At 46.8% G+C, this 15,834-nt stretch overlaps 1 protein-coding gene across 1 annotated transcript in view; it reads left to right on the top strand.

The window, feature by feature from the left end:
* The first annotated feature begins 10,712 nt into the window (after positions 1-10,712).
* The window catches only part of ZNF592 (zinc finger protein 592), a 91,609-nt gene continuing 86,487 nt past the window's right edge, over positions 10,713-15,834 (top strand). The window contains exon 1 of the mRNA XM_065411645.1: positions 10,713-10,785. The gene's annotated coding sequence lies outside the window, so the exon portion shown is untranslated. The remainder of the gene's footprint in view (positions 10,786-15,834) is intronic.

The raw sequence follows: 15,834 nt of genomic DNA, 5'->3' as shown, positions 1-15,834 counted from the left end.
CCTCTTTGGTCACAGTGATAGCAGACCATGTCCCAGGGGTCCCCTCGAGTGGGTTGGATGGACCTGACACTGAATCTTCCCCTTTGGTGGGGTTTCTCCGTATTTTCCCGCTGGGATGGCCCATGGTGACTCTCGCTCTGCGTTGTGGTGGGACTGTTCCTTTGGGACTCCTCCCGGCCAGCCCCTGACCGGCTCTTCACAAACTCATCGGCCAGCCGGCCTGCATGTCGCGGGTTCTCTGGCTTTTTGTCCACCAACCACAGCCTCAGGTCAGATGGGCACCGCTCATACAGTTGCTCCAGTACCAGCAGTTTAACCAGGTCCTCCTTCGTCTGGGCCCCATCTGCCCACTTGCTGGCGTATCCCTCCATGCGGACGGCTAGTTGCAGATATGAGATCTCAGGGGTTTTATCCTGACTCCGGAACCTTTCCCGGTACATCTCAGAAGTCAGCCCAAACTCACGTAACAGGGCCTTTTTGAATAGTTCGTAGTCCCCTTTCTCCGCTTCTTCCAGTTGGCGGTACAATGCCACGGCTTTGGGGTCCAGTAAGGGGGTGAGAACCCGGAGTCTGTCTGCAGGATCAACCTGGTGCAGCTCGCAGGCCGTCTCAAAGGCATCCAGGAAGTCATCCATGTCCTCCCCCTCCTTACGTGGGGCCAGGATGCACTTATCAAAGCTCTGTGCAGTCCTGGGTCCCCCCTCACTCACCGCAGCCGGGGGCTCGCGGCCCTTCAGCCTCGCCCGCTCCAGTTCATGATGCCTCAGCCTCTCTCTCTCTTCATGCTGCCTTTGTCTCTCATTCTCCTCCCGTTCATAATGCCTGTCTCTCTTTCTCCTCCTGTTCATGCTGCCTCAGTTTCTCTTTCTCCTCCCGTTCATGCTGTCTCTGGTGTTCACGATCCTCCAGCTCTCTCAGTTTTAGCTCTTTCTCCCACTCCAGCCCATTCCGCTCCATGGATGCCGAGCGTGGCCGGGAGGATCCCCTGCTGGCCGGCGAGAGTCGCCGGGAGGATCCCCTGCTGGCCGGGGGGGTCACAGCACCCTCGGTATTTGCTGGGCTCCTCCCCACCCTTCCCCTAGGCATAGGAAGGAGGGGTCTCGGGAAGCCCTCAGCAGCCGGCTCACCACTCCCAGCTGGGACAGACACTGGGGCCTGCGCTGCATCTGCCAGGCTGCTTCCCTCAGAGACAGGGATCAGTTCATTCGCGCGATCTCCCTTCTCCAGCTGGGCAATGAGCTGTTCTTTGGTGAGCTTCCCAATGCGCACCCCCCTCTGCTTGCACAGCTCCACCAGGTCGCTCTTAAGCCGCTTGGCATACATCTTCCTGCTGGCCACTCACAGGCCTGTGTGCTCACCGCTCCCCACAGTTTCCAGGGAGACCCCTAGTGTGCCAGCCCTTCTCGAGGTCACCACCTCTCTGCCAGGGTCGAGCTGCAGACTCCTCCGCCCCTGGGACCACTCGCTGCGATCCCCCGGGGGACCCTGTTACTGCAAAAGTCCTTCTCGCTGGTCACACACTCCCAGGGGTGATAACCGTCTCTCTCTGACTCCTCAGCACGCCTGGTCCCCGTCAATCCCCCTTCGTTTTACTTCTCCCCAGTCACTTACTGCAGGAAGCGCCGTCCACGGGGTGCAGTAGATCCCACCGCTGCCACCAGTTGTCACGGAGTAAGGGGGGACTCAGGGCCCTGCACCCCCGGCTTCCTGCGATTCACCATGACTCTCAGCCAGCCAGTAAAGCAGAAGGTTTATTTAGACGACGGGAATACAGTCCGAGACAGGTCTTGCAGGCACAGACAACAAGATACCCCTCAGTTAGGTCCATCTTGGGGTCCTCGGGCACCCCAACCCCCCTCCAGAGGTCAGAGCCCTCCCTGCCTGCCAGCCACCTCACCAGCCAGCTTCCCAGACTCTGCCTTCAGCGACCCCTCCCACAGCCTTTGTTCAGTTTCCCGGGCAAAGGTGTCACCTCGCCCCAGCCCCCTCCTGGGTTCTCATGTTACAGGCTCAGGTATTTCCCTTCAGTCATTCTCCCATCCCCCAATGCAGACCATCCCAGCCACACTCCCCTGTCAGCACTTACAGATCACAGTAAGAACAGTCCCAGTACGTCACAGTACCTTCCTGGGTCTAAAGGGGTTTGGGGGATTTTTTTGCACTTGGGTGGTGGCAACACCTACCCAGCCAAGGTCAGAGAGAAGCTGTAACCTTGGGAGTTTAATACAAGCCTGGAGTGGCCAGTATTAATTTTTAGAATCCTTGCAGGCCCCCACCTTCTGCACTCAAAGTGCCAGAGTGGAGAATCAGCCTTGACACCATGGCTGGAGATGGGACACTAGGCAGGGTGGGCCAGCTCTCTGAGGTGGCACTGAGCATTCTCTCTCAGGTGCTTGGTTGGCTGGTTTTTGCTCACATTCTCAGGGTCTAACTGATTGCCATAGGGGGTTGGGAAAGAATTTCCTCCCAGGTCAGATTGGCATTGACCTTGGGGGTGTGGCTTTTTTTTACCTTCTTTTGCAGCATGTGGGTGTGGGTCACTTGTCAGGATTATCTGGATATATCTCATTTAATCATTTGTCTGTCACTGGAGGGGCCTTGAGCACTGGTTCCTCTTGGTTCCTCCTATTCTCTGCCTGTGGCACATAATAGTCTAGTCTCCTGTGGATCTTTGGTCTCATTTTGATTGTTGGGTTTAGCATGAGGTGGTGGCCTGTGAGATACAGGGGGTCAGACTAGGTGATCTACTGGTCCCTTCTGGCCTTAAACTCTATGACTGGGGCCCTAGGGGCTACAATAATGATGATAATGCTTTGTGAGGAACACTTCATAAGGCATTGCATAGAATGTTGTGGTAAATATCCACTGACAAGATGCCATATGATGCATTAGCTTCACCTGCTATTCTTCAATTTGTGATGAACAAGCGTTTGAATCAGGTAGTTTGTTTTGTTACTGATGTTTTAATCAGTGTTCTCCCTAGAGAAACACCTCTAGACAGGAAGTGCTTAGACACCAAGAGCAGCATGGAGTCTGAGTGAAGCAGGCTCAGTGTGAATTTTTTCTAACCAGGTGTGCAGTATCTGGATAGCAGAGAAACTCAAGGTTTGGAGCCCTAGGCTTAATACACGGCAGCCATAGTCCCAGCACCATTGCCAGAAGGTGCCTCTGAATTCCCATTGTTTTATTTGTTACATTACAGTGGCCACTCTGAGAAAAAAAGATCTTAACTTGTGTAGAAAGCTTAAAATATTATTACAGCTGGAAAAGCTCTCAAGATGGCCAGAAAGTGTGATACTACTTTAAAGGAATGGGAACAGCTACCATATTAGAGACTGGCGAACAATTGCATTATGACACTTACAAACTACTCTGTCTAGCCTGTGAAGCATCACCATCAGGAGAGGGAATACAAGAACATAGAAAATGCCATGGAGTATAAAAAGCAGAGGGCCATCTAACTCAGTATCCTACCTCTGACCGTGACCAGTACCAGATGCTTCAGAGAAAGGTGCAAGAAGCCCCATAATGGACAGTTATGGAAAAACCTTCCCAAGGGACAATTTAGAGTCTGGCTCATATGCTGAAGGAGAAGGCTTATTATTGTATTCTATCTAATGTAACTGTGGATGTTATAGATATAATTCACTAGTCCTTTTTGGAATCTACCTCTACTAAGCCCTTGGCCTCAATATGGTAATCAGCCTTTCTGTCTGTTTGTCACGGGCATTCTTTGTATGGAGGTTCTCACCTAACAGTGAAATGAGTGGCAAACGATTTCCAGCTACTTTCTCTTTGTCAGTATGACGTCACTTTTCAACAGCTGCACTGCTCTGAAAATAACTGGCACATGATTATTTCCTCAGACACATCTTGGAAAGCCCAGGCTTTTGCATGCCGTCTGGTTGAGGGAAATATATTTTAGGACATCTGGCAAGCTACTGATTAAAACATTATGCATATATAATATGTGTCTGCATGAGTCAAAGCATGCAGCATTTAAAAGCTGATATTTGTTTGTCCTATAGTTTAATATCTTATTTTGGCACTTCAGAGCAGCCACAGCACAACACAGTAGTACTATGACTGGTAGGACAGCATAACTGATGGCAAGTGAGTGCTTAGCAGTATAAAAAAATGAGGAAAACATTCTCACATCCACAGTTAGTGGTGACAAATGGGCACACTGTGAAATACTATCTTTTCAAAAGGCTTTTGATTCCACTTGTACAGCCCTTTCCTGCTCTCATCATCACATCCCCTAACATTTTTACTGGGGAAAAAGAATTCTTCATAATAAGCCCTGTATTTTGTTTTATCTGAAAAACCTTTTTTCCACAGCCCTTGTAATGTCTTTTCTTTCTTTTTATCTTGGAGTTTGGTATGAAAAAAGGAATTTCTCCCCTCACAGCTCCTTTTACTGAGATTGTGTGCCTGGATTCTCTGTTCCACTTTCTCCCCCCTCGACACCACCAGCCACTTGTGTGGGCTAGAAATCTAATGAGACATATTCTGCCATAAGAGGAGGAAGTGTCTTTTGACACCAGGATATTCACGTTTTACCAGGAAGTAAAGGCAAGTTTTGTCCAGATCTGGGGACTGTAAGGCTGAAAATGTTCTGGTCCACAGCTCCATCTCAAATTCACAAGCCTCGAAGGGAGTCTGAAATCACACAATGTATTTGGCCACTTTGAAACTTAAAAATATAGGAAATATTTTCAAATGTAAATACCTAAAGGTAGGTGCTGAATTCCAGAGTTGGGAATAAAACTTTTGTTTAGGTACGGACCATGGATTGGGTGTCTAGTATTAGTCCCTGAAGAGAGGGAAAGTGTGGGAAAGATTGTCATCAAAGGAGGGGATACACTAGGATGTACAGGCTTCCTATCCCTGCTGTAAGGGTTGGAGAGCATGCCTGCATATTTTTCCATTTGTAGGATAGGACCCAAGCACAGATGGGGAAGAGAATATCAACTTCCAGGATCCTCTCTCGGGGTCAGGAGAAGATGTAAGAGAAAGTCACTGTTAAAACAGAAAGCAGCTTTTTGAATCACAAGATGCTGAGTCCATGGGCCAATAATGTGTTTCTTCCTAGGAGCTAGAGGAATCCCAGGTGCTACTGAAAGCTATTACCTCTTTAGGAAAGTAATGAATGTTGTTAAATACTCACCTTCTCCTGACAGCATGCACCATCTATGAATTGTTGTGGAGCTGATCTGTTCCCGTGAAAGGTTGTTGAGGGTCTGATAAAGCTGTTCTCCCAATACCTAGTATGCCTGTCAGCCACACCATTCTGATCAATGTGGAAACGAAAGCTCTGCAGCTTGTCAGCAGGAGGGATCAGAGATTCTCAGGATGTGGTGATAAACCCAAAGGCTGCAATAGCTTGTCTATGCAGCAGCAAGTCATTTGCTGAACTGAGAAAGGAAGAACTCTGGAAGAAATGGAGCAGGCTGTGAAAGCAAACATGGGGAATTCATTTTTAGATGAACTCCCCAAGTCATGGGAGACAGGAAGATGAGATCAAAGTAATTCCCTTTTTATTCATTATTAGTTGAAGCTACAGTAGATAAGAATTTTCTTTTCATTTTCTTCTGAATTGGTGTCCTCTTTCCTTGGGATAAGGCCCTAGTAAAACATGTACTTGGACATGCAACATAGGGGCATAAATAAATCGTTGCTGAGGGGCTGAAAATATTCATTAGTTTGAGACTGAGACACATTTTTGTTCCACACGAACCCTTCCTCAAGATGGATAGTGCTTAAAGAATGAGGCACTTTAAAAAAAAAAAATTTTGCTTCTTTTTATTCCCAACATTCATGGCCTTATTTACTGCACAAGATTCAAACTTTGTCCTGAATACAGAATGATTAATTCTCATAGGATCTTCTCTGGTGCCCCTCATCACAATGTCTGAGCACCTCTCAAACATGAATGGACTTATCTTCACAGCACCCCCATTTTACCAATGTCAAATGAGGCACAGGGAGATTACAGACAATCTTTTAAATGTCCACTAATTTTGAATGCTTCAATAAGCAGGTATCAAACCTGACACCTGAAGTCTACTTAAATTGTGCTGAGCACCCATAGCGCCCAATGACTTCAGTAGGAGTTGACCCTTCTGAAAACTTGGCCCTAGGTGTGTCCAGCGAGGCACTCATAATTAGCATCTCCTCAGAAAACTTGTTTGATGCCTTGTGTCATGTCACACAGGGAATTAGTGGTAGAGCCACGGATAACCAAACTCTTCTTGGTTCTGCTATAGTGCTTGAGGCACAAGAGTATCTTTCCTTTTTGCAGCCCCAACCTCATTCACTGTCCATCCTGTGCACTGAATGAGGTGGGGTCCTGAAGAAAAAATATTGCATGATCATGTAATTAAGTAGTGTATCATTATGCATATGCACAAGGGGGCCAAATAAAGGTTGCCCAGGCATCCTAAATTCTGGAGTTTTGGCCTTTTACTTTTCTGGTCTTTTACTTCTGCTGGCAAAAACCACCAACTACTCCTGATTTTGTGGCTATATTACATGTTTGACTCCTGGCAATTTGAATTAATTGTCTGAGGCTTACCTACTTTGTAAATTAACACGACTATCAGACTATCTTAGCCTTGAGAACTAGATTAGATCAAGTTTTTTGGTATTTTTTTCCCTCCTCCATATCCAATCTGACTCACTACAAAATCCTGGCTTGTTCACTGTCCATTCTATACAGGGGTCCCATGGAAAATAGTAGGTCCAATATGTAAAACAGGATGACCCATGGAACTATAGACTGGAGGTCGGGCTGGCAGTCACAGTGGTCCCTTCTGGCCTTGGAATCTATGCATCCCTGTTCAACCCATTCCTTCATGGGTCGTGTGGAGAATAAGAGCACCTGCATTGCTCTCAAAATGCTCATGACACTTGCAGCTCTGTATTAAGACAATGACTATAATCCAATCTCATGCTTCAGAGCTTCAGCCCATCACTGATTCCTCTCCCCACCCCCCAATCGGCTAGATGTATTCAGGTGTTTGTTTGATTGTTTGTGGCTGGCAGTGGGACACTGGATGGGGTGGACCAGTGCTGAGGCGGTGGAGAGAATCCTTCCCATTTGTGGATTTTTGGGGAAGTAGAGCCAGCTGCTGAAGGGTTTTGTCTCTTCCACTCCATTACAGCCAGTTCATGCTTCTGGGTCTCAAGTTGGGCCTGTATTTCTCTGTCTTTTAACTCCAGGGCTAGCTGCCTCTCTTTCCTTCTCCTCCTGGACAGCTTTCTGGGCTTCAAGCTCTTTGTCTTTTAACTCCATGGATTTTTTTTGTGAGCAGCTTTCTCTCTGGCTGCAGCTGCTTCTTTGAGCCTCATTTGAAACTCACGGTCTTTTGCCTCTTCTTCCGCTTCCAGACTGGCCAGCTCTAGTTTTGTAGCGGCCTCAATGGAAGTCATTTTCCTGCTTTCTTGTGCTTATTTCCCTCACCCAAAATAAACAAACAGAAAATAACAAACCAGTAACCACTTTGTTCTCCAGCCACCACACTTAAAACTCACTTAAAATCACTAACAGTGTCTCAAAGCAATCAGCTGTGCACAGATCCTGCTTGACTACACCTGTGTGATGGGTTAGGTCACAGAGACCCCTTTACGACTGTCACCTGACATGCTGGAATTACCTCTGAGAGCGTTTTCCACTGCCCGTTTGGGACTCCAGAACCCTGCCTTGTTGAGCCAGACACACAAGCCTGCTGCAACACAGACCCAGGGTCTGAATCACGCCCCCAAAAGCTGCAGACTTAACTGAAAACAGCTTAAGAAGTGCTCCTGTCTCCAGCTCCCAGACACCCAGCTCCCAATGGGATCCAAATAAATCTGTTTTACTCTGCATAAAACTTATACAGGGTAAACTCATAAATTGTCCACCCTCCATAACACTGATAGAGAAATATGCACAGCTGTTTGCACCCCCAGGTATTAATCACTTACTCTGGGTTAATTAATAAACAAAAGTATAAAAAGTATTCAGTATAAAAAGTAGGATTTAAGTGGTTTCAAGTAATAACAGACAGAACAAAGTAACTTACCAAGCAAAATAAAACAAACCATGCAAGTCTAAGCCTAATATATTTAAGAAACTGAATACAGGTAAATCTCACCCTCAGAGATGTTCCAATAAGCCTCTTTCACAGACTAGACTCCTTCTCAATCTGGGCCCAATCCTTTCCCCTAGTATAGTTCTTGTTAGTCCCAGCTCAGGTGCTAACTAGGGGATTTCTCATGACTGGCAGGCCCCTTTGTTCTGTTCCACCCCCTTTTATATCTTTGGCACAATGCAGGAATCCTTTACGTGTTTCTCTCTCTTAGGGTGACCAGACAGCAAGTGTGAAAAATTGGGACAGGGGGTGGGGGGCAATAGGAGCCTATATAAGAAAAAGACCCTAAAATCGGGACATCTGGTCATCCTACTCTCTCTGGGTTCCCACCCTTCCTTTTAAATGGAAAAGCACCAGGTTTAAGATGGATTCCAGTATCATGTGACATATTCACATGTCCTGTGAGACTTCATTACTCATTGGCTGGCACCCACATATACAGGAAGGCTTACAAGTAAACAGAGCCATTTACAACCAATTGTCCTAGTTAATGGGAGCCATCGTGATTCCAAGCCACCATTAATGGCCCACACTTTGCATAGTTACAATAGGACTTCAGAGTAATACTTCATATTTCTAGCTTCAGATACAAGAATGATATATTCATACAAATAGGATGAACACACTCAGTAGATTATAAGCTTTGTAATGATCCCTTACAAGAGACCTTTTGTATAAAGCCTATTTCAGTTACATTATATTTGCACTCATAATCATATTTCCATAAACATATGGAGTGCAACATCACATACACTGTATAGTTCTCTGTGCAGCGCAAGACAATTCAATTTTGGGTTTGCTCTCCAGAGGAGGGTGTGCACTTGAGTATCTGGGCACTTCCTTAGCTGAAGCCTTCCCATGTAGGGGCTAGTCAGAAAGCCTGTTTGCATGTTACAACATGCATCCGAAGAAGTGGGTTGTAGCCCACGAAAGCTTATGCTCTAATAAATTTGTTAGTCTCTAAGGTGCCACAAGTACTCCTGTTATTTTTGCGGATACAGACTAACACGGCTGCTACTCTGAAACAGCTGGGTGTGTCCCTACCTGTACATATGCTGGTGAAGGTGAGAGACCAGGAGCAGGTCTGCAGCTTGTTACAGCAGTACAGTTAAAGGGAGCCCAGGCTGGTGGATCAGGTGGCCTCAGTGGAACCCCAGGTCAAAGTGGCACCCCGGGGGGAAACCCATCACACCTATATGTTGCTACATTGTTGTGTCCTGGCCCAAAAAGCATGGGAGGGCATAAAATTCACACTAGTAGGAGCTCAGATTTGTGATATCACTATTTCACAGAAATTACATGAGTTGCTGACGGGACAGGGTGCACCCAAAAGGCAAATTACAAAGAGAAATAAAAGACAGAAGGTTGTTTTGTTGCTGTTTTAATTATTAGGAGGTATTAAAAACCTACCTGTTAATAACAGGCGAAGGCTGTGAGAATGATTCAAAAGTTTTGTAGGTCATCTTTAAAGCACACAAGAAAAAAGAGGGATGATCGTAATATGAAGATCTTCACCCTCTGAGGCTGGCACCTCATTGTGTCATCACAGTGCCTTCAAGAGCTCCATCAAAAGCACCCACCCCTCACCTGACCAGCAGTCTCAGGGCCCTACATTCATCCCATCTTCAGGGTACACAGATACCTAGCTATGCTGTTGACTGACTGGGGAATTGTGCTTATTGTTTCCTGATGAAGACTGAGGCTCTGCCTTCACTGCCACAAAGGTGTGTATTTCCGGGGAGGCCGCACACCTGAGTAGTTCTCTTGTGACAGGCTGCTGGAGACAAGGCCCTGTGGTTTTCCCCCTGATGTGAACACCAGATGGGAGCATGAGGTACACAAACCACCTGTGCCTTACCTCCTCTCGGCTTTCTCAGCCAGGCCGCTAGCCCCGGGAGCGGCTCTCGGGCCGCACACCGCTCGCCAACGCAGACACAGCACCAGGCTCTGTGCCACAGCAGTGCGGGCAGGGGCAGGGCACACAGGTCTCCCAGCCCCGCGACCAGCCAGCGCTCTGCTCCTAACGCCGGAGCCGTTACCCCAGCACTAGGGAGCCGACGGGAAGTAGCGGGCAGCGCTCCCGGGGAAGGGTCTGTGCTCTGGGGCTCATCCTCAGGCCCAAGCCCAACTCGCCCGTAATGACGCTGTGAATCGCCGCACCCAGGCCTCAGCCTGGGCCTCTCACGGCCCGTAACACCCCGGAGCGGCTCGAGACCGAGCGATGGGGCACGGAGAGCCCTCGGACCGCCCGAAGCGCGCGCGAGAGGTGGGCGCGGAGGAGGAGGAGCGCGCGAGCGCGGGGCCGCGCCGAGGAGAGCAGCGAGAGCTGGGCCGGGGCGGCGCGCACAGGGACGGACGGGGCGGGACAGGGCAGGGAGTCGCGGGCCGGTGGGGCGGTCCCTGGGGGCGCGGCAGGGAGCGGGAACGGGGTGGGGCCAAGGGGGTGGGGCGGTTCCCGGGGGAGAGGCGGGCAGGACAGGGCAGAGAGCCGCGGGCGGAGCGGTCCCCGGGGGGCGCGGCAGGGAGTGGAGGCGGGACCAAAGGGGCGGTCTTCCCAGGCCCGGCCCCGCCCTACCGCCGCCATGTTGCGGCCGTTGCTGCCCGGCGCTGGGTGAGGCCTGTGCGGGCCCCGGAGGAGCTGCCTGCGCTGGTAAGTGCGGCTCGGCCGGGCCGGGCACTGATCCCCGCGGACGGGCCGAGCCCCACTCAGACGGACAGCTCTCTGCCCTGACAGACGGACACCAACACCCCCCGCGGGACTCGCTACTGCCCGCTCCCCTCCCCCAGTCTGCGGGACAGGCGGACACCCCCCCTTGCCGACCCCTTGGGTGAGCAGACAGACTGACGTGACTCTCCTGCCAGCCCCATGGGGCCGCACAGACAGGCGGGCTCCCGCCAGCCCCACAAAACACTTCCAGCCCTATGGACAGGAGACAGCCTAACCTGCCCTGCCCACTCCATGGGGCGGGCGGGAGGACAGACTGACTGCACATCCCGCCTTAGGGAATGGCTGTGACTGTACCCTGGCCTGCCTGGCCCCACAGAGATCTTCCCTGGCTGGTGGGACAGGCACTGCTGCCTGCTGGGGGCAGAAGACGTCTCCCCTCTCCCTCCCGCCTGGGACGAAGGGCACTGAGCAGTGTGTGTGGCCTTCCCACCGGGATGGCCCATCTGGATCCTGGGGGTTGGCTTTAGCCTAACAGTATTGCTCTGGGGGTTAGTCTCCTTTTTTCTTTTGATCTTGAAGCTCTTGATGAAGGTAGGTAAGTGGGAGGTTCCTGCTTCATAGTGGGGAAACAGGTACAGAGCAGTTTTAGTGACTTGCCCAAAGGCACACAGCAAGTCACTGGCAGAGTAAGGGATAGAGACCAGAAATTGCCACTTCTAGACCAGAGTTTGGTTACCTAGAGCAGAGGTTCTCAAACTTTTTTTGTAGATGGACCCCTTTTCAAATACAATGTTAATCACGGACCTCCAGCTGAGAAACTGATTGGCAAAGGTATAGGTGTACTTCATATAAACATGTACTGTTAGAAATGCTTTAAGAAAAAGAGTATAAGAGCACTTACAGATATCAGTGAGATGGGTGTACCTGCTTCTTATTGGAGAGTCTGTCTATGCTTGGCGTGATGGTTGACATTTTGCAGATCCCATGTGCAGTTTCTAAGGACCCATGGGGTCCCTGGACCCTAGTTTGAGAACTGCTGGCCTAGAGCAGAATTGTCTACCCAGACTGTATGGTGAGTGAACAAGCCACATTCACACCAAGCCATGTAAATTAAGTTGACCAAGGAGTTTGTTTTGGGACCTGCCTACTCTGTTCTTTTACTCTGTGTTTCCTGTACATTAAAATTTTGAAGCCTGAATCCACCCCTACATGTTGTGGAAGCTTCCAATTTGACTCTCCCAGCTGACTAATCTTTCTGTCCCTTTAGTATCCCAAAACCCACTCCCTCATGACATTCCCTAGACGAATGTCTCCTTCGACAAACTCAGCTTCATCTTCTACTCCCAGTTGTTGTACGCTGTCTGTGTTTACTAAGTCCATGATCCCGATTTCCAAATTCTCTGAAAGTACTCTGCAGGCAAAGAGACTTTGCCTTCCCCCACTGCCCTGTCTAAAAATTAAGCCTGGCTTTTGGGCTTGAGAACTCCCATATAGAGCTGCCATTGGTTGGTATTTTTCTATTGTCCTTTAACTTGCATACTTCTAAATACTTAGCTTTTTAGGACTGTAACCTACCTTGGTATAACTGTGTTTTCATATTTTAATATTAGATGGCAATCTTGAACTCCCTCTTTTAACAGAATAATACATGTTGCTATAAAGTCTGTGGGACCTATTGCAGATCTCAAAAGGTCCACAGAAATAATGCTCCCAGTGAAAAGTTAATGTAGTGTGCATGTGGGGCATTGATATTACAGTAACTCCTTTGGAATTCAAAGTGTCTTGGAGCTTAGATGTTGCAAAGGGCCTTGTGAGTTTACAGTTCTACCTGACCCACAGTTCCTTCAGTGCCCTAGAGAGTTTAAGAGCTAAGATCTTTGTCTCCTTTTGTTCCCCTGTGCCTTCTTGTTGAAATGTATATTCATGCTTGTTTTGTTTTTGGCCAGTGAAACATATGCAGACTTGGTTATTGTGCAAGTAATTGTCATTTATCAGCCTGTATGATGACCTGTTACACATCTGTGCAAATTTCTTCTACTTCTATTTTTTTAAGTTGTAATTTAAAAATTTCTGTCCCTGTACTTTTTTCACCCATTCCAGTGACAAGCACTCACATTATATAAGAGAGAAAAATAAACATTTATCAATAATGCAGAAGGTACAATAGAAACTTTAATACATTGAATTATTTCAATATTTAGGAATACACAGAAATATTTGACACTTTACTTCTCTTTAAACTTTTGGTTATTTTAAAATGTTTTTAACTGGAAATGTTTGTTCAGTTTTCTCCAGATTCTGAGTCTGATTCTGCTTTACTCTGAGAAAATATAACTTTATATCATCTTACAATAAACTTTTATGAAGAAATATTGCAATATGAGCAAAGGAGAGACTTATACTTTGTACAACAGAGATAGTATATAAATTAAGCTGCTGTGGGACTTAAATATGTACACAGACTCTCTTGCAAACACTAGACTATTTCCCATAAAGCTTTATGTGGTGAGTCCCTGTTCTTGTCCTACTCTAGTTATCTAGGACCAAATTTTTAAAAGTATGTGAGCACCTATCTGCCACTCTAGGTGCCTAGGGACATTTTCAAAAGCTTTTAAAGTGCTTTTGAAAATCCCAGTAGGCACCTAAATCCTTTAAAAAACCTGGCCCTTGGTCCCCTCTCTAGTTAAAATAAGTCTGTAATCTTTGTCTGCATTGCTTATTAGTGAGCCTAGTCTGTGTGATGCTTCTGACATGTATGGAGCCAAATATAGTGCTCTGAAACATTCTAGTTCTCAGTACAAATTGGTGGACTGCAATCTGCAGATTTAGCTAAAGCTAGGAAAAGGAGATGTAACAGGCCAGGAGGTTAGACTGTGTACCATGCTGTTCATGAAATCTTTTGTTTAAAGTATTCTGTATATAAGTCTTGGTACACTGAAATCTTTTAATCATAGAAAGTTTTATGTGCCTTTAAATGATGTGGTGATTTACTTTCTGTGTATAAAGACATGGGCATTATGCTGTAAGGAATGAACAGTCTTCATTGTATGATTACTTGTGTGCCAGAAACTGAAGAATGTCTAGTCTTATCTTCCAGCTGGCACAGACTTTTCCCTCCAAAAGTAAGGGGAAGATCCTACAACCATGCTTCTTGCCAGCAGCTGTAGTCCTCATGGTGCATGATAACTCGACTGGCACTGTTCTTAAGCACTGTATGGATCATCTTCTGAACTTCCAAGGGCTTGTCTAAATACAGAATTATACTGGTTTAACTAAAGGTATGGTCTTAAACTGGTACAAACCCCTGTGTAGATGCTCTTATTTTGGTTTAGCTTAGGTCAGTTAGAACAGGCTTAATCTAACCCAAAGTTAGCCACTCTCAAACCAAAAGAAGTATCTATAAAGCCTTTTCACTGGTTTAAACTACATTTAAAAACCTTTAATTAAACCAATGCTCTTTGTTTGTAGACAAGCCCTAAATTTAGTAAGCCTGACACTAAAATGACATTTTCCATTCTCATATTGTTCACTCTGCTTCTGTGTGATATCCCTTCCTCACCCTCACCTCTGCCCAGTCTGTCTCTGTCTTGTCTGTTTAGTTTTTAAGCTCTTCGGGGCAGGGACCGTCTGCTACTCAGTGTTTGTACAGAGACTAGCACAATAAGGACCAATTCTTCATTGGTCCTGAGGCCCCACAATAATTAATGTGATTAATGATTAACTTAGTTTTGTCTTAGTACAGAAGTGGTAGAGTGGGGCGAAGAGAGAGCAAAGACCATTCGGTATGTTCCATTGTTTTGTAACAAAGTGCAATGTTTAGTTGTCAGTTCACATAGAAGTTGTTCCTTGTACCAGCCTTCTGGAAGGGAATATATTTTAAATGTGAGTTTCAACTATTAAAATGTTAAGTGGTGGCTTCTATGACAAGGTGTTAGTCATTAGTAATGAAAAATGGAAACAACCTCTTAATTTACCCATCTCCCCTCCCCCCCTTGGGCAAAAGAACCCTCTGCACAAGTGTTGTTGTGCATACAGTATGTACCAATTCTGGATTCATAAACTTGCCATTTTTAAGTTAGATGTGGCTGAAAAAAAATGAGTTGTCTTAATTTCAAAAAGGTCTCACTTTAATGTACAATAACTTAAATATTTCATGAATTTTTGTACAACTACTGTGGGGGGGAGGATATTTAGTCCTTCTTAACAGTAATAACAAATCTCTTGTGTGTTAGAGAAGGGTATAATGAAAACTCAGTTATAACGTTAATTGTGAAGTTGCAATCAATGCCTTTGTAATCTGTACCTTCCTTTGTAGACAGTTATAACCAAAGAAATGCTCAGAAACTTTTGGTTTGGATTATGATTTCTAGGCATGATTCTTTATTTGTACTCAGGCAAAACTCCTCAATGATTTTATTAGCTAATTAAGGACTGTAGGATCGGCCCTCTTTTACACTAATCCCCAACTGAGTGCTCAAGGTGCTGTACACAACATACTAAAATATTTAGTAAAGACTTTTTTATTATTTAGGTTGTTCTGGCAGAAACCAGGGCTCTCGTTTTTCAATGCTGTTTCTCTTGGGCTGGCCAATTGCTTCTGGCTTTTCTCCAGGTGATTGGCAGTACTAAATACTTCAGGTCTGGCTACGCTGTAACCTTTCCAGGAAGTAACAACTTGTGTTATTTGCAGATCATACTAGTTTCTCTTTTGAGTTTGTCCAGAGGTATCCATTCTGTGATCCTTGAGGCCTTATGTTGGTGGTCCTTGAGGGTGACTGTGTTTGATCAATTGAAGAGTGCTCCCTGAGCCATGCCCTGTGATTTGTATTTTTTACACTGAAGTGTTTGGATCAGCCCTGTACCTATGGAAGGAGGAGGTAGGGGGCACTGCCCTTCACAGCTTGCCCTGTAGCTCCAGGAGCAGCAGCTACCCCACTGGCTTCCTGTTGGGTTGCAGGGGAGGGACAGGAGAGTAGTATCAATTGCTTCATTACCTGCTTTCCCCTCAAGCTATGGGAGCCCTAGGGAGAG

Source organism: Emys orbicularis, chromosome 10, assembly GCF_028017835.1.
Source record: "Emys orbicularis isolate rEmyOrb1 chromosome 10, rEmyOrb1.hap1, whole genome shotgun sequence".
Lineage (NCBI taxonomy): Eukaryota > Metazoa > Chordata > Testudines > Emydidae > Emys > Emys orbicularis.
The sequence above is the reverse complement of the archived record's forward strand: the minus strand, read 5'-3'. Positions and strand labels throughout refer to the sequence as shown.